General features: G+C 45.5%; 1 protein-coding gene across 3 annotated transcripts in view; it reads left to right on the top strand.

Moving 5' to 3' along the window:
- Positions 1 to 812: 812 nt before the first annotated feature.
- The window catches only part of LOC142013372 (uncharacterized protein KIAA1958-like), a 125,759-nt gene continuing 107,804 nt past the window's right edge, over positions 813 to 18,767 (top strand). Inside the window, exons 1-2 of one of the 3 annotated variants that reach the window (XM_074994669.1) lie at positions 813 to 1,003; positions 4,436 to 4,547. The gene's annotated coding sequence lies outside the window, so the exon portion shown is untranslated. The remainder of the gene's footprint in view (positions 1,004 to 4,435; positions 4,548 to 18,767) is intronic. The other 2 variants (XM_074994670.1, XM_074994668.1) reach the window with 2 other exon arrangements.

The following is an 18,767-nucleotide window of genomic DNA, read 5'->3' as shown; positions in this document are numbered from 1 at the left end:
CCCGCTCCTCTGGAACAACACGTCCTATGGGGCTGGGGGAGGGGGTAAGAGCCCTGGCCCACTTCGAGGAGCCCTTCAAAGCCCCAGATTAGTGACACACATCTCACGAGTGTGTGTGTGTAACAGAAATATACAAGAGCCTGAAGACAGCAGCGTGCGGGGGGGCGGCGAGGTTGGGAGGTCAGACCCGGCCCCAGGGACCGCTGCTTGTCTCCTGATGAGCCGGGGGAGGGGCAATTTTATATCTCCGTGAAATTCACAGGTTCGGAGCTAGTGGCTTAAAAGCTCCATCAGGCCCTCGACACACACACACACACACACACACGCGCGCGCTCCTGCAGCCGTGTAGCTCCCCACCTACCCCGGGCACTACAAAGCTGTGCCCATAGCTCCTCTGCAACGCCGGCTGCCAGGACCCACACACGTGCCGCCTCGGCGCTGAGGGCGGGAGTCCGCCCGTCGCCTTACACCGCGCTGCACCCGGGTGCCTGTAAACGCACCGGGCACGTGCCTGCGCACGCCCCCCCGCCTCGAGCACGCGTCTCTCCGGCCGGGGGTGCAAGGCACGGCGCCGCGGCCAGAGTTAGGCAATGGCCTGCGTGCAGCGCGGGCAGGGGCTGGGCGCCGGGGGTGCGCGCGCCATTCGCCTCCTGGGGGCCGCCGCCGCCCAGGGAGGGCAGAGTCGGGCCGGCCGCAGCGGGGGGCGGGCAGGGCCGGGCCGGTGTGTGTGTGTGTGTGATTGCACACTTCCTGTGGTGTATTTATGACCAGCGCTGCGATTTCCGGTAGCTGATAGGCGCTCCGGCTGGGGCGCTCGCTCCCGGAGCGCTTAATCTCAGCGGGCGGGGGCGGCGCGCACACCGAGTGGCGGGGGGACGGACGGACAGACGGACGGAGAAGCCAGTGGCCGGGGATGGGAGACACCTTCTCCTCCCCACAGCCACCCCCTGCGCACAGCCTCCCGCCGCCCCCGCCCCGCATTCCTATGGACAGACACCTGCAGGTAGGGGCTGCCGGGGGGCACGGCGGTGTCTCTCTCTTTGTGTGTGCAGGGGAGGGAGGGGGCTCACGAAACCCGCGGGGCTCTCTGCCCAGCGCCTCTCTCTTTGTGTGGGGCAGTTAGGGGATGGGGGAGCATGGGGGTAGGGGCTGGAGTGTTTGTGGGGGAGATGGAGATCTGTGTGTGGGTGGGGAGTGGATGGGGGGATGGAGGTCTGTGGGGGGTGGAGTGTTTTGGGGTGGGATGGAGATCTGTGGGGCTGGGGGTGGGGAGTGGATGGGGGGATGGAGGTCTGTGGGGGGTGGAGTGTTTTGGGGTGGGATGGAGATCTGTGGGGCTGGGGGTGGGGAGTGGATGGGGGGATGGAGGTCTGTGGGGGGGGCATGGAGATCTGTGGGTGTGCCTATGCCCAGAACATCCCCTTTGTACTGGAGGGTGATGAGGAGATAGGGCAGCTGTGGATGAGTGGAGAGGTGTAGGGGAATGGGGTCCCTAGTGTGTGAGTGTGGCTGTGTGTTGCCAGGTCAGTGGAGGAAGATCAGGAAAGTATCAGCTAGGGGTTCAGATAAGTCACTACTAGATGGTTCCTCATAGATCAGTGGCTTCTTTTTTTTAAAACAAAGTTTTCGGTGCACAAAGGATTAGCTAAACCCACCTTTCGTCCCATCTGCTGGTTCCTGCGCCGTATCTGGCTGGTAGTGTGTGTGTGTGTGTGTGTGTAGTCTTGTGTGGCAAGGTGTGTACTGGGAGGGGGTTGGTGAAACACAGGGTGTGTGTATTGGGGTGGAATGCCTGCAAGGAGTGAGGGTGCATGGTAAGGGTGGCCGGGGTCGAGGGGTGAAGGGATTGTGTGTGTGTGTGTGTGGGGGGGGTGATTGATTGTGTGGAGAGGGGTCTGGTGAGCGTGACATGAGTGGATTGTGTTAGGCGCAGATGGTTGCGTGGAGGGGATTGTATTGAGGGTGGCCTGGGCTGTGAGAAGAGGCTGTGTGTGAGGGGATAGTTGTGTGGAGAAGGGTGAGTGTGTTGGGGATCAATGGTTGTCTGCAGTGGTGAGGGATGTTTGAGGGTGGGTTGTGTGGGAAAGGGCTGGGGGGGGCAGGACTGGTTGTGTGGAGAGGCATGGCAGGTGGACTGGTTGTGTGGAGAGGCATGTGTGTAGGGCAGACAGCCATGAATTCACACCGAGGGGGGGGGGGGGAGCTGAGCTGATTCCTTTGTTATTTCTACTTCTTCATGTGAAAACCCATCTCTCCTTGGCTCTCTGACCCTAAAATCTGAGGAGCCCTATGGGGGTGGGGGGGTGTTACCGCCAGCTCTCTGCTTCTCCAGGAAGTGCATGGTGCAGGACAGCGCTGGAGGGCAGGCACTGGGGCAGCATGCAGCTTGCATGGGGTTTTCCCATCTGGTCCTGGACTCAGCGCGATTTTGATTGCCTCTGGCCTGGAGGCTGCATGCAGGGCCGGGTGTTTGGGACCAAAGCCAGCCAGGAGGAGATCCCACCCCCTGGGGTGGGTTTGGCTGGCAGGATGCGGGGCGACGTGCTGTGCTGTGCCGGGGTTATTTCAGATGCCAGAGGGAGGTGGCTTTGCTTTGGACAGGCTGGGATCTTTTTCAGTCCCTTCTTTCTGACACACTCCCTTCTCAAACAAAAGTCCTGCCCCTCAGTTTCTTTTAGGATTTGGGGTGTAACATAACACACCCACCCCTGCATCCTGCCTCCACCCTGGCACATCTTAACAAACTTGGTTCCTGTAAGCATCAAAAGTTCAGTGAAGTGTTATCTGGCCATCTTTAGAGAGAGACGGAAAGTCTGGAGGTGGTTTTATTAGGGCAAGCCTCTTTTCTCCCTAGAGAGCTAGTGCAGTTTGGTAAACAGCTGGATGCTAATCATGGTACCTGGAACATATGCAGAAAGGAGTAGAAGCTGGACTGGACTTATTTGTTTGAATTCAGACTGTGATATTTCTTCCTCCCACCCCGCACCTTTTTAGTATAGGTTTTGGGCTCTGATTGTGTGGAAGGTGCAACTTTTACATAGCTCGATTGTTTCCACTGATTTATGGAGGAGCAGAAATCTTCTGTAACATATTAGGGGGTTGGTGTTTTTTTTTTTTTTTTGTTTTTTTTTTTTTGTAGTAAGTCTTGTACATCAAAAGCTGGAAGCATCTCCTGTGATGAGTGCAATAGCCTTATTGCAGGAAATGCAGAAGACCCAATGGTTGGTAATGAGCAAACAGTAGAAGCATTTAAAACCATTACCCTGCTTGAACCTGGCTTGTTAGCAAGCCAAATCAGGAGATAGAGGGAATCAAAGTGCTGGAAAACAAGGAGGGAAGCAAAGGAAAATAATGAACCATGTTGTAGTGGAAAGCTGTAGTGAGCCTTCTGTGGTTTAACTTCAACAGTTAAAACCAGAACCTCTTTCCATCAGAAAGGAATTAGTAGGATATGTTAAAACTCACCTTCCTCACATGTGGTGTTAATGGCTATAAATATCAATTGTACTTGGCTGGATATTAAATAATACTGCATGAAAATTCATATTATTTTCTCAAAAATCAAGCTGAGTTATGAGTGACAATAGGAAGTTCAATAGGTAAAAATAAAAATAAAAACCTCAGTATAGGTTTGCCTTCAATAATAGAATTCTTTTATCACAGGATGCTTGCTTCTTTCCTCCTGTTCTCTATTCTTAGCTTTATTATCATCCTTAGTTGTGCTGGCAAATTAGAACTGTAGAGAATCAGGATTAGATCTTGCCTCATTAAACTTAATTGGAGGTTTTTTTATTGATTTGAATGGGAGCAGGAGCAAGCTCTGAGTGTACATGCTAATCTATACAACAATGTGCAAAAACAACTACTGTACAACCCTTTCACATTCCTTGTGTTTCTTCTTATAGTTTTTTTTATTTTTTTGAGATTTGAAACAAAATATCCTGAAAGTGTTAATTAGAGTGTTAGATCCCTTCTATTCTTTTTTTAGAAATCATGTAGATGCTACTCTTTTTCCTAATTTTACAGCTACTCTTCAGCCAAAAAAATACAACTAGACTTATAATTTACTCAGGCCTCTACAATGACTCTGTCACTCATCCTGGAGTAAAATGCAGGAGTGCCTCCTTTCTCTTTGGGGCTTTAAGCAAAATGTGTCTTTCAATATTGTGCTAATGTTTATCAGCCCTTCAGTAAAAGGTAAACTAACAAATTGGTGGTTTACATATTTTACACTCTGTCAGTAGTGGAGCTAAAATTTAACACTGAGGTATTGTATACTCTTAATATTAACAGAAAGTGTTGGGTGGATAATGGATTGTGTTTGTGCTTTTTAATGTCCGTGTGAGATATGTAGTTTAGTTATTCCTTGTAACAGTGACATTTACCCAAGTTCTCAGCTAAACAGCATTAACAGACTTCTTTGTTTTCTGTTTAGAATAGCTGCATTTCTGCAGAGTAAACAAAACGTTGTTGAAAACCAGTAAACAACTTTTGTAACATCTTTAACACTTTTTCATTTGGTCACCTTGTTTTACTTTATTGAGCAGGTATGTACTTAATTTTCTCTCTTTTTTTCAATTTTCTCTTGTATGCTTTTACAATTAATGCATTATGTAGATTAGTATTTTATCTTCCGATGTGTGTACACTAAGAAGTTCTCAGGAGGATAGATTGTAGACTCATCCCTCACTCCTTCGAGCACAGTTGGTTCCCAACTTTGTGCTCGTAGGTGGAAACTCGTAAGAGGGACACTACATTTTCATTAAAGTATACGGAAAAGTTTCTGATGGGTTCCTAGAGCTCGGGGTAGGAGGGGCAGCAGGCGGCACTGCTTTTGAAAGGGAAGTAAACCGTGGGTTGAGGGGTTGGAAAAGGTTAAAGGCTGGGGGCAGTTTGGGGCCATGAGTGGGAGGGAGGGTTAAAACCTGGTGGCCAGTTGGGTCCCTGGGGTGCGTGGGGCATTCAGGCTGCTGAAGGTGGGTGTGTGGTGGGGCGGGGGTGGAGAGGGTTGGTCAGGCTCCGGCAGGTTAGGTCTACCAGGCTGGCAGGGAGGGGAAGTGGGGTGTCAGGCTGCTGCCAGACTGGCAGAGGGCAGGCTGCTATGGGTGGGGGTTGTGGGGTGGGGTGGGAATCAGGCTGTGGCAGGTTGGGCTGTGGGACTGGTGGAGTGGGGCGGTCAGGCTGCGGTGGGTTGGAGCCACTGAGCGGGGGTAAGGCTCATATTAGCAGGGCGCTGCTCATTCATAGAGTGAGCAAAGGTAAGTAAACCTGTCCCTCGTTTAAGTGAGTTCTCGTAAGTGAAGTACATATTTAACAAGGGATGAGTATGTATATGCTGGGTACCTCTTTGTACAGTTACTAAGTAATGACTCATTGTGACTGCCTTTGAGGAGTACCAAAATCAGTTTACGTTGCTGGACATTCACATTTCACAGTCAAGGAATGCACCTTTTATTAAAGTTTCTTAAATCCCATCTTGATGTTCCTGTCATTGAACATTTTAAGCGAGTAGTGTTGTGAGTAATCTTCACTAATGGAAAACCAGAGAGCATTTTTAATATTCTTCACCTTGAAGCAAGCCTTTTAACTTTACTATAGATGATGGACCTTGGTCTGATGCTTGGAACATGTCATGGGGAACCAGGGAGATTCTAGCACAGTTTTGGCACTGATTTACTTTTACCCTTTGAGTGAGTCACTCTTTTCTCCACATCTGTGAAATGGGGTTAATAACCCAATTCACAAGGGCATTGTCAGGATTAACTAGTGTTTGTTATATTTCAAAGAAACATGTGGAAATGAATCCTCTATAGGGTTATGTGTCCGATAATTCAAGTGTAACTAGTTGAGCCAAAGCTTTGCTTTCAAACACTATCACTTATGTTTTTTGCAAAGTAAAGTAGAGGGAGGTGAATGTGGGGGGGAAAAAAGAGAGGTATATTTATTTTAAATGAGCGTGAATTCTAAACAGTTTTTTACAGTTCACATTTGTAATGAAAAATATTTAAGCCAGAATTTTAACTTGTTGTGTTTTATCTTAATGTTTCTGTCAAATACTCCAAAGCAACTTGCAAAATTTTTTTAAAAGACCTGTGGAGAATGACTGCTTCATATTAAATTATTTGACCTTGATGCTGATTTGTCGATTTATGAACTTTATTTACCCGCAGGACTGAAGAATTCTGTCGCAAGACAGAAATTACAGTGTACCAGTGCTCTAGTTCGTTTCCTAGGTAACAAGTATACTGCACAGATTCCATAATGAGGCCCTTGGTTGGCTAGTTACTGTGTACATTTTCTTGTTTAGTAAATCCGAGTCCTGAAATAAAGTCATGTTTATATGATTGCTCCAAACACAAACTGTCAAAAGCAAAATGGAAATGAAAAATGGAAACCTTCTGCATTGTGGGAAGTGATTGTGTTCTATCTAAAGTAACATGTAGCTCTAAAGGAGAGTTTCTATATAAATAATGTTACACAGTTATACGCTGGTCCTATATAAAATGTCTTTAGTAAAAAGAATAAACCTAAAAATTCACTGTCTTGCTCAAGCTTGGGTGCCTCTCTCACATCTGACATTACATTTGCAAGCATAAGTTATTTTGTATCCTTGCTACGTTGTTCTCATTTTCAATAGTGTATGGTCTCTCATTTCTGTCCGTTTATTATCAAAATTCCATGTTGGCACTGATGAACAGTTCCTTCCTTCATCCAGTCCCCTGTCCTCTTACTTTTCTCTGTCTGTTATCTGGCACCTTTCAGGAATTGACAGGATTGGACCAAACAATATTTTAGGTTTAATTCTGTGATCGTTCCCAATAGCAAATACTTGCTTTTTTTTGCTTTTTCTTTCCTATGATCATAGAATCCTTGGGCTGGAAGGGACCTCAGGAGGTCATCTAGTCCAACCCCCTGCCTAAAGCAGGATCAACCCTAACTAAATCATCCCAGCCAGGGCTTTGATATGATCTGAAGAGAGGATGATATTTTTAAAATTAGTCTGATTTTTTTAAAAAATCTCCTGTTTATTCATAACACCTACAGTAACTGAAAGAACTGTGTGTGTGTGTGCGCGCGCGCGCTGTTCTCCCACAAGTTTGTTTACTTTCTGCGTTTGACAGCAGGTCTTTGTGTTCAATTCCATCATTTTTCCTATAGAATTAGTAAATCAGGAAGTTTCGCTGGAGGTCTGTGAGAGATTTTCATACAGCACTAGGTGAGAGAAAAACCTCTTTTAAAAATAAGATCAAATGTGAAGCCACAAACGGGCAAGAGTAGTAACCGTTTTAAAACTGTTTTAAAATTGACAGGATTTCAAGCTGATGAGATAGTCCTTGTGATCAAGACCATATGTCAAAAGCCTTAATTATTTTCTAGTTTCCCACTTTCCAGGTCAAACTTTAACCAGTGACTTTTTAACAAAAGTTTGGTCCCAAAAAAAAAAAAAAAAAACTGCAAAAATCTGACTTATGGTGGCTTGATTCGAAACCTATAGAATTTTTGCAGCAATTTTTGTTGATTTTTATTTTACTTGACTGTTATTCTATTGTAATACCAAGGAGAAGTAGATCCAGAAAGTATTTTAGTCAATTAAACTGAAATCTTTCTCTGGTGCTGTATAGCACCACTTCCAGAAGCAGTTTTGAATTATAGCTGATGTGACTGACTTTCTGATATTGGATATAAAATGCTGGGCTTTTTGACAGTTCCAGGTGATAGAATGCTGGATATGAAAGAGTTTACTGTATCTTGTTCTGTTGCTAGTACAGGTTCAACCGCTCTAATCTGGCGCACTCTCATCCAGCAATAGCTGTAATCTGGCATGATTTAAGTTAGCCGGGTGACCACATACCATGGGTGTGGCCATGTTTCCTGTGGTCCCAGCAAGTTTGTTTACAGCCACCACTCCAGGGTCTCAGTGTTCTGTCCTGTTGCTGATCTCTAATTTACCCACTAAATGTCTTCTGAGAGCCCAATAAGCAGTGTTGGTAATGCTGCTACACAATACTGATTTCCTGTGGTCCAACAAATTCTCTTGTTCAGCACAGGTCATGCCCTAAGGGGATGGGACAAGAGAAGCTCAACCTGAACATGAGAAACAGCCACTGAAACTGACTAGGTACGCCATGGGGAAAAAACAAACTGATTAGTCTGTTTTGTCCAAAGCGAACTGGTGATTCTGCCCTGATTTGCATATAACATTGGACAAGATGCTTAGTGTATATCCGCTGTGTAGAGTAAACTTAACACTCATAGAATTATAGAATCACAGAGCTGGAAGGGACCTCAAGAGGTCATTGAGTCCAGCCCCCTGCCCCAAGCAGGATCAACCGGAACTAAGTTATCCCAGCCACAACTATGTCAAGCTGGGACTTAAAAACCTCTAGTGATGGAGATTCCACCACCTCCCTAGGCAGTGCATTCCAGTGCTTCGCCACCCTCCTGGTGAAGTAGTTTTTCATAATATCCAACCTTCTCCTCTCCTGTAACTTTAGACCATTACCCCTAGTTGTGCTGTCTGTCACCACTGAGAACAGTTTTTCCCCATCCCTTTCAGGAAGTTGAAGGCTGCTATTAAATCACCTGTCAGTCTTCTCTTCTGCGAACTAAATAAGCCCAAATCCCTCAGCCTCTCCTGCATAGGTCATGTGCTCCAGCCCCTTTATCATTTTTCGTTGCTCTCCGCTTTACACTCAAGCTGTTCGTTAGCCTATCACATGAGCATGGCTACGCAGCAAAATAACATTCAAGTTGCTGTGTCTACACTTGTATTATATGCAGTGGTGGCACTGGTAACCTCTACATTTTGAGTTCAGGTGTGCCTGCCAGATGGAGGAGATATACCCAGGTGACTGAGATCACGCGAGCACTCTAAAAAGAGAGGAGTGCCCATGGTGGAGCGGATGGTAGAAGGGGCTAGCTGTCCAACTATGCACCCACTGTCTAGGAAGGAAACCTCCTTGGGGGACTTAACACCTCCTCGTGCTCATGCCTTTGTTGCCACACCTCTATTTTTATTGCGTTATCTCCATCAAATTTAGCACGTGTCTCCCCAAGCTGGAAATTCTGTCTCCAGCTCAAAGTGTAGGTGTGCTCTAAGACTTCTGGGCTGTGTCTACACGAGCTCAAAACTTCGAAGTGGCCATTTCGAAGTTTACTAATGAAGCACTAAAATACAGCAACTTCGAAATCTGCTGATAGGAATAAGGGGATTTGGAAGTTGGTGGGGTCCTTTTGAAAAGGAGCCCCGTCTGGATAAGCCGCGCGGCTGCAAGCCACATCAACTTTGAAGTGCTGCGGCTACCGGCATTCTAATGAGGCGCTGAATGTGTATTTCAGCGCTTCGTTAGTAAACTTCAAAATGGCCATTTGCGTGGCCATTTTGAAGTTTTGGGATAGTGTAGACACAGCCCTGGGGTTGCATTGCAATAAACTGCTCTATGAATTTTTCCTCTTCCTGGGCATGTGGAGGGAATTGGGGGAAAGCACTGGAGGCCAGCTCCACGCATGTGCTGGTGGCCCCAAGTCCACACTGCAGAGCTGCTAAGAGCTTAGAAGATGTGTTAACTCCAGTTTTAGCCTGTATTGTGGTAATCAGTTATTTTTTGTATTGATTTCCTCTGGCATCTGGACTTAGACTCTACCTTGATCGAGAAAGCTGAACCTTAACTAAAACCAACAACAACAGCAAGGATAAGAAGTCAATTTCACAGTCTGTTCAAAAGACAGTGGTGGTCCAGATTAGGCCACAGTTCATCTATTAACTGCCCTGCTATATGTTTTGACAGGTCAGCCAACTCGAATTAAAAGCACCAGTGCACTTGAGTCAAGACCTTTTGCATAGGCCAGGACACTAATTAATTAACTTTGCAGGGGTTACAAGCCCCAAGTATCTGACCCTCATTATTTTTCCTGGCTATAAAACAGAAATAGTTCTTATCTTTTTCCAAGGATGTTGTGAGGAGTAATTCATTAATGCCTCTAAGGTATTTGGAGCTCTGTGGAAGAGTGTTGCTGTAGAAGTGCAGAGGAAATTAATTTTTATAATGTAACTACTATTAATCAAATAATAAATGGAAACAGAGGTACTGGGTTGCAAAGCCAAAAGTGGCTGTAAAAGTTATCAGAAAGCACCACGTTGTTGTTTAAAACCAAGTACGTGTGTAACATAAACAGGCTCTAGTGATGTCTATTGTGCATGTGCTTAAGCACCTCTGTGGAACAGGGAGCTTTTGTTGAAATGTTTATAAGGTAGGTGCATAACTGGTTGAAAGACCATACTTTAGAGAGTAGTTACCAGTAGTTTTGCCATTTAAATTGGAAGGATGTGTCTAGTTGGGTCTTCCCAACATTCTCTCCTGCTTCTGATACTAATCTATATTTTTATTAATGACATGGATACTGGAGTAGAGAGTAAACTTCTAAAATTTGCAGGCGACATCAGGATGGAAGGGCTTGCTAGCACTGTGGAGGTCAGGATTAGAATATAAAATGACCTTCATAAATTAGAGAATTTGGTATGAAATCAACAATATTAAGTTCAATAAAGCCAAATGCAAAGTACTACACTTATGAAGTATGACTACAAAATGAGGAATAACTGGCCAGGTAGTTGTATGGCAGAAAAGGATCTGGAGAGTGCAGTATAAATGCAATTGTGAATATTATTCATACGTTTATTAACAGGTATATCATATGTACGATATGGGAGGTAATCTTCCTGCTCTTTTCGGACCTCAGCTGGGTATTCTGTTCAGGCTTCAGGATGTTCCACTCTGGGGCATCACAAGTCAAGAAGGATGTGCACAAACTTGAGAGAGTCCAGAGGAGAACAACAAAAATGAGAGAAGGTTTAGCGACCTGATTTCTGAGGAAATATTACAAACCTGAGTGTGCTTATGCTCAAGGAAAGAAGCATGATGGGGGGGACTGGTTAACAGTTTTCAAATATGCCAGTAGCAGATACAGACAGAGCTCTCCAGAGATTCAAAATCTGTGTCAATATCCACAAAAATGAGCTACATATATCGCCAGTGACATCTGCAGATGCAGATACCTGTGGCTATAAAGGAGCCACACATTTTCAGGGTTCTAGATATAAAATTTGTGCCTGCAGCTGTGGCTGCAAACGTGAGCCATGGATCTCTGCATCCACATCCATGGGTGTGGCTACCTGTGAGTATTAAGCAGATATCTGCAGATTTCTGGGGCTCTAGTTATGGAGGGGGTAGCTATCAGTTTTCTGTGCCCACAGAGTTGGATGAGAAGCAGCAGCAAAGGAGAGTTAGGTTAGACATGAGGGAAAGCTTTCCCTACTATGAGTATATTTACACTGCAATTAGGCACCTGCAGTTGGCCGGTGTCAGCTGACTTGGGCTCATGGGACTGAGGCTAATGAGCTGTTGATCTGCAGAGTAGCTGCTCAGACTACAGCCTGGGCTCTGGGGCTTTCCCACATTGCAGGGTCCTAGAGCCTAGTCTTTAACCATGCGTGATTCTCTGCATCACAATTAAACAACCCCTTAGCTTGAGCCAGCTGGCATGGGCCTAGTTGCTATCCTTCTACACTGAAGGTGAATATCCACAGAGCACTTCCAAGGGACGTTGTGGAATTCCTGTCCCTGCATGTTTTTATAAACAGGTTAGTAAAATCCCTGTCGGGGATGGACTAGTTTTACTTTGTTTTGCCTCAGCAAAGGTGGGGGCCGGACTAGATTACCTCTGAAGACCACTTCCAGCCTACATGTCTCTGGTTTCCTGAATTCAGGCCTGTCGGAAGAAGAGTCAGACTTGGTCTATGCCATCAGTAATGTTTCTTAATTTGTCTGCTTTGCGAGTCACTGTGGCCCAGAGTCTGGCCTAGAGGTTCAGACGTATTTAGGGAGGTGTGTCTGGTAGTGTAACTTATCATGTGGACATTCCCACCCTGAGATGGGGGCAAGAGGCGGGAGTGGGAGAGAGAGGCTGCATACAGAAAAACATTAATTATAAAAGAATTAAGGTCAAAGATGTGAACTGACCTAGTTGAGCTAATGGCAAATTAAGCTCTATTTCCAAAACACACCACAATTTTGAAAATATTTTCAAACTCCAAGCAAAATAAAATATAGAAATTATCAGTGGACATGTCAGGCCTGGGTGGTGGGTGATGACTCCCCTTGGGAAGGCAAGCCTCTGCTCTTGTCTGGCTGACCAAGGCCCTTCCTCTTCTGGCTAAGGCTATGCCCCCAACTTGCTGCTCTCAGATCTCCCTTCCTCCTGCTGGACCCAGGCTAGAGCCTCTTCCCTATTCTGCCCCTCCTGACCACAGCCTTGCCTGTGGCTCCAACTCATTCTGCCCCTTCTCCTGTGGCCCCACCTTCATGCCATCCCCCTCTGGGATTTTTCTGGGGGCCCCATATTATCTAGGGTGCCTGGGCCTAATCTGCCACTGGACCACACCCCTCCCCCAAACAACCCTGCAGCACCAGGTTTGCAGAGATTTAGCCTCCATCATGCAATATCGTGGTTTCCAGCCAAACTCCTGCTGCCATGAACTCCTGCATTCTTCTTCTTGGTGGTCACTTGATAATGAGTAGGATGTCTTCATGTCACCCTCCTATTTGTGAGTCTGTTGATGGCTGATCCACCCAATTCTGGAGCTTCAGATCTTATCACAGAAGGGGCAGATGGTGGTAGCTGGTGGAGAAGCATGGGGCAGTGTTTTATGCTTTTTTCTTCTCTGCCTCATCTTATCTCCACTGTGGTGGGACCTCTCAAATTGCGTCACCCTATCCTGGATTATCATTCGCCAGTGGGGACGATCCTGGGCAAGGTTCTCCCAAGTGCTGACACCAAGGCTGCACTTTCATGTGTACTTTAAACACATCCTTACGTTAATTCTGCTGGCCTCCAACACTTCTCAGTCCTTCCTCCAATTTGTGAAGCAGAATCTGTTTTGGGAAGTGCTGATCAGACATCTGAACCATGTGACCAGTCCAGCGAAGTTATTGATGAATGATAATGGCTTCAATGCTGGTCATGTTTGACTCTTCAAAGACACTAGCGGTCATGCACCTATCCACCCAAGAGATATTTAAGATTCAGTTGAGACAGTGCTGATATTGTTCAAGTGCCTTCAAATGATGCTTGTATGTTGTCCAGGTTTCACAAGCATATAGTAGTGTTGGAACCACCACTGCACAGTATGTAAGGAGAGTTGTCTTGGGATAGATGTCCTGGTTCTCAAAGACCCTTTGTCTCAGGTGGGCGAAAGCAGAGCTTTCACGGCTCTGATGATGCTGGATTTCCGCATCAATGTTGACTTTAGCAGAAAGATGACCGCCAAGGTATGGGAAGTACCCACATTTTCCAGCAGTCCTCCATTGATTTCAATAGAAGATACATGGGATTTTCCCACTGGCAAGGATTGGTGGAGCACTTTGGTCTTTTTGATGTTCAGTGTGAGACTGAGATTCTCATATGCTTCAGCAAAGGCTCTTAGATGGCCTGAAGGACTGTGATTGCCACTCCTTCTCCCATGTTGTTGTCTGCATACTGGAACACCATGGTCGAAGTCGTGGAGGTCTTGCTTTTAGCCTTCAGTCTCCCAACATTAACTTTGTCGTCTCAGATCTACAAAAAAAAAGAGCAAAAACTGACCAATTAAGGAATCAATGAACTATTAAAGAATGTTTGTTTTTCAAATGTTTGAGTGTTTATCATCTACCAACAATGGCATGCAATCCACAATTATTCTGGGCTTGTCTGCATGGTGAGTTATGCAGCAAGCCAAGCTGCGAATCAGCTGTGAAACACCTCATCTTACCGCACACGAAGGCCTGATCTACACCTGAAAGGTAGATAGGTTTCCCTAGCTATATTGATTGGCTGTGAAAAATCATGCCAGGATCTAGTTAAATTGACCTGTACCTTGATATAGATTGTGCTATTTTGTACCTGAGCTCCTTTGAGGAAGACTCAAGAAGTTTGATAACAGCAAAGAAAAGTTTTATTCAACTTTTCCACAGAGCTCATATTCTTAATTTCCTATTCTCACTTCCCTTTTCCTTTCCTGCTGCATGCTGGGAACAGTAGTTCCTGGACTCCAAGCTGTAGAAACAAACAGCTATTCCAGTTTGTGTTTTGATTTGCACCAAGCTAGATACAAAATACCTTTGCCCTTTTGAATTATCATAATACTTTATACAGTCACTTCCAGATCTTCACTTGAGTCTGGTAACAGTCTTCCAGTCTTTTAAGTATCCTCCTTTATCCTCATCCTTCTCCTAATATGTAAATATTAGAAACAAGATTAGGCAGTAGGCAATTCCTGCTACTCTAAATTATCCATCATTACTGTCAGTGTCCTTAATGCTTTCTGGTCCAAGGTGGGAATCAGCATTCTCTTCTCTTCCATAGTTGCTGATTTTCATCAACTATGGACAATCCTGAAGTGTTTCATTTCTTTCCATCTATTAATACAGCAGACTTTCCTCAGATTTTTATCTGCATAGGACACGCATGTCTTGAACATCTTTTAACTCATGGCAGCTTCACACAAACAAAACTTTCCATTTGAACGGTATAAGGTTTAGCCCCGACACATGATGTGCATCCTGTTTAGTATTTCTTGTTTGTTTTTTTAATACATTCATACTCTTGTTGAAAGTAAAGTAGTCCTGTCAGCAAACAGTGTTTTGCATAAAGCTTTCTATGGTTTCGCTTGTCTGTTCATTCTCTTGACTCAACCATTGACTCTCAGATAATCTTGTGGCAGACGTTTGACGACTCACTGCCCTTCAGAACCAAGGCAATGCAACAGTAAGGCATTTCACTTTTCTAGAGCGAAAGTTGAAGATTCTGTATCAAGTGTGCAGTTGCTGACATAAAACTTCTGTTATTCCTGTGGGAGTGGAAGATCTCATGGAGAACAGCGGAGGCCAAACTTAGGCCGTGGTTCTAAGTGTGGAAGTGAAGTTGGGGTACTCCGCATTGCAGAGGAATGTGCTGGCTGGGGAAAAGGGAGCAATTTGAAAACACAGACACGGGCCCCTTTAAATTTCTCTTCTCAGCAAGCAGTATTTGCAGATAGCAGCAGCTTTAGGCTTGTGGAGTTTTCCTGGGAGTAGCAACAGGAGGAGATAACTCGGAGCCTCGTGATTCCTGTTCCTAAGTTAAATTTCTGTTTCTTTGTGCTTGTGGACAACTTGTTCTGTACCTTGCTTCCTGAGTCTCCCTCAAAAGGGGCCCAAATAGCAAAGATAAAGTTTATTTTCTTCTCACCCTTTCACAGAGCTCAAATTCTTCCTTTCCATCCCCTCTAGCCTACTCAGTGCGTCCTGGGAATTGTAGTTCCAGAACTCAACACTACAGGAACCACTAAGGAACCAACTTAGAATATAAACTGGGGTCACTGTCTGCACTCAACAGGCTATAACATTAAGGGCTGATCTAAGCTGGGAAGTGACCTGAGCATAGCTACGGCTCAGGAGTGTGACACATCCACATCTGTGAGAGGTTGTTCAGCCAACTTAACCCCAGTGTAGATGTCATTTTGTTGCCAGAAGAATCCTTTCGTTGACTTGGCAACCTCCTCTTTGGGAGGTGAATTCCCTCCATCAACAGGCGAGTGCCTCCCTTTTGGGATAGCCAGTGTTTACTCAAGCTGTAGCACTGCCAGAGCCCTGTGTGTAAGGTGTTAAGAGTGGCGGTGCTCTGGGTTGCCAGATGAATTCTTCTGTCAGCTGAACTACTTCCTCTCAAGGGAGTGAATTTACTTCTGTGATGGAAAATGCAATTTGTCACAGTACCACGTGTCTGTACTAGAGCCTTACAGCAGCATAGCTGCAATGGCTCCTCGATGCTACTGTTGTGGTTGTAGGGTAGACAGACCCTCACTCTTCATGGAGACAGCGTTACCGTGCGCGGCAGCTCACAGAGCGCAGCAAGCTAGTGCATGTAGATTCACCTAGATTGCAGTCAGTTCGTGTGTAGCGTAGTGAAGTCTTCCGTTTCAGTTAAGACAGGCCCTGGTGCGTGCCTGCTGATGGGGGGGGGGGGGGGGGCGGGGGGCGGAGGAAGTGGTAAAGGGGATAATTTCCCCTAGGCCTTCCATTTCAAAGGGGTCCAGAGCTTTGGTTGCCACCACTGCTCCTTTGGCAGTGGCTGGAGCTCCAGACCCCACTGAAATGCTATGGCAGTGCTGCTCCAGCTGTGCACAGCTGTGAAGTAGTCGGGGGTGGGGGGCAGTACTGCTGTCTGGGCCATGCTGCGAGCTGACTGTCCTTGGCTCCTCCCCTTCTGCTCTTGGCTCCATCCAGGGTGCGGAACTGGGCCCCCATCCCACCTGGCCTCAGGGCCTGAGATAGCAGCTGCTGCTGCTGCTGCTCTGGTGACATTCAGCTCTGGTTTACACACACAGATTCAAACTCCTTCATTCAGATACCTTATTTAATTGTGTAGAAATACTACTGATTTTTTTTTTATTGTACCAGACTGTCCCCGTCTACACAACTTCCTTCATGCAGTAACACTCCCTAAGAATTTTACTAATGATATGTTTCCTGATTTTCCTACCTTTGACATTTATTTTTGTATTAATAAACTACATACACATCCCCAAAATATATCCCACACCATGTATCGCTCTAACAACCAAACAGGGTGGTTAAAACTTTGTTGAATGGGTTGTGTAAATCTAATTGGATGATAACGGCAGACTAAAGATTATGTGGCTGTAGGGAATTGGCTGGATACCTTAGCTGTATGAATATTGACGTTCTGGATTTCCAGTGTAAAAGTACTTCCTAGCTTCTCTGTTTTCCCTCTCACCCCTGCCCCATAAATCAGTTTCACTCACTTGGCTATCTGTAAATGGCTCGATCCTACAATGTGCTGAGTACGCTGGCCCCCATCCAGCAAAGCACTTAAGGACATGCTTAACTCTAAGTATGAGAGTAGTTCTAGTGAAGTTGTCAGTGTGTGTATGTAGTAGAACTGTTCAAACAATATTAGTGAACGACGTCCTCGGGGAATGATTTTTCCTGTCAATTGCCGAGTGATTTTTTTCATTATTCTGTTAACTTCTGTGTTTCGTCAGCTCTGAAAGGCAGAGCGCCCTGATCATGCTCTGGGGGAGTAAGGCAGGTCTGGGTAGTAGAGCACTCACAAAAAGCAATCTCGCACACAAAAAATAGAATTCACTTCCCTGCTCTGTTGGAATGAGAGAATATTCATTATACGGAGCCTTGCAGTTGAGTTTGAGGCAGGTTGGACCTCCCAGGTTTGGGACCCTCAACACTTGACTGGTTCCGAACGAGGGAAATTGCTGGGCCAGGGGAGGTTCCTGGCCACTAGCCCCCACCAGCCTGCTGCCCCTCCGCTGCTGGTTCTGGCCCCAGCCAGGGTACCAGATGCCAGCCTCCTTACTGCCAGCTCCAGCCCCACTGCTGCTGGCTCCAGCCCCAGCCGGGTTGCCAGACTCTGGCCCTGACCTTCCTGGTGCCAGCTCTGGCCCAGGCTGAGTTGGCAGATGCCAGTCCTCTTGCCATTGGGCTCCCAGTGCTGGGGCCCTTGGGTCCAAAACATTGTTGGTCCTGCTTGTCCATGGATGTTGCCAGATGAGAGAGTCCTGATTTAGGGAGGTACAATCTGTATTTTGAATCTGCTATGCATGAAAATAGAGCACTGTTGGAACACAGAAACAGACAGTTCTGTATGGAAGCTGGTTATTCAATGGGGCATTAATTTACAAGAAACATTCCAAATGTTAATTGAACACTTTTAGATACACTTGGTCTGCTTTAATAGACTGCTCTTACTGTATGCATATGTACAGCCTCCTAATGAGAACTAAAAATTGTTTCAGTGCATCTGCAAACTGGGCAGAAATAGCAGCTTAGGGCCATATAGCAAAGATATGCATTATTAACGGCTGGAAATTTGTTTTTGTGTTTTAACATCCATTACTTTCCTGCTGGCCAGTTAACCCCATAAAGCTAACTGACCTAGTTTCCTTTTTTCATATCTACTGTCCGCCTAACTACTAATTAAATTGTGCTGCTTTTTTAGATTAGCTCTAGAGTTAAATGGCCTGTAAAAATCATGAAAAAGTATTTAAATAGGGTAGTACTATGCAGATTAAAATGAGAGAAATAAAAAAAGTATGACTGCTGATGGATTGTTACATATTCTACCAGAACTCTTTGCTTTCTGTTGTTTGGAAAAAGTATAAAATGGAACTTGTTTATTCATCTGCTCAGATGCCCAACCTGAAGCAGAAGCCAACACTCAGTGCTTCAGTGGAAGCTTTGCCCTTCAGTCTAAGGATTCAGCCATATGGAAAATCAAGATGCTAGTTCCTTCCCTATGCGTCTGAACTGGGCATTGGTTAGATACCCACAGGAAGCACGCTAATTATTTACATTTATGGAGAATGGGCTATGGATTTTATTATATTAGTATTGTTATTGCTATGCCCATCTGTGCATTAAAAAAGTTGCAAAGATTAATAAAACACTTATACAGGAAAAATCTAGCTGCACTATGTCTCTGAGTAGCCTGTAAAATTTGTCAGTTCTCTAGGTTAACTGCACTGTATACGGCTTACAGCAGGGTTTTTTTTAATTTGTTTTGAATGTGGTGGTCTCTTGTTCTTGTATTGTTGGGCAGAGTGAGTGGCGAAGCAGATGAGCTACTTTAGTTCATGTCCTCGCTAGATAGCTATAGGGTTTTGCCATTCATCTAACCATTTTTTTTTTTTTTTTTTTTTTGTTCCTGCTCATTGA

This window comes from Carettochelys insculpta, chromosome 5 (genome assembly GCF_033958435.1).
Source record: "Carettochelys insculpta isolate YL-2023 chromosome 5, ASM3395843v1, whole genome shotgun sequence".
NCBI lineage: Eukaryota > Metazoa > Chordata > Testudines > Carettochelyidae > Carettochelys > Carettochelys insculpta.
The sequence above is the reverse complement of the archived record's forward strand: the minus strand, read 5'-3'. Positions and strand labels throughout refer to the sequence as shown.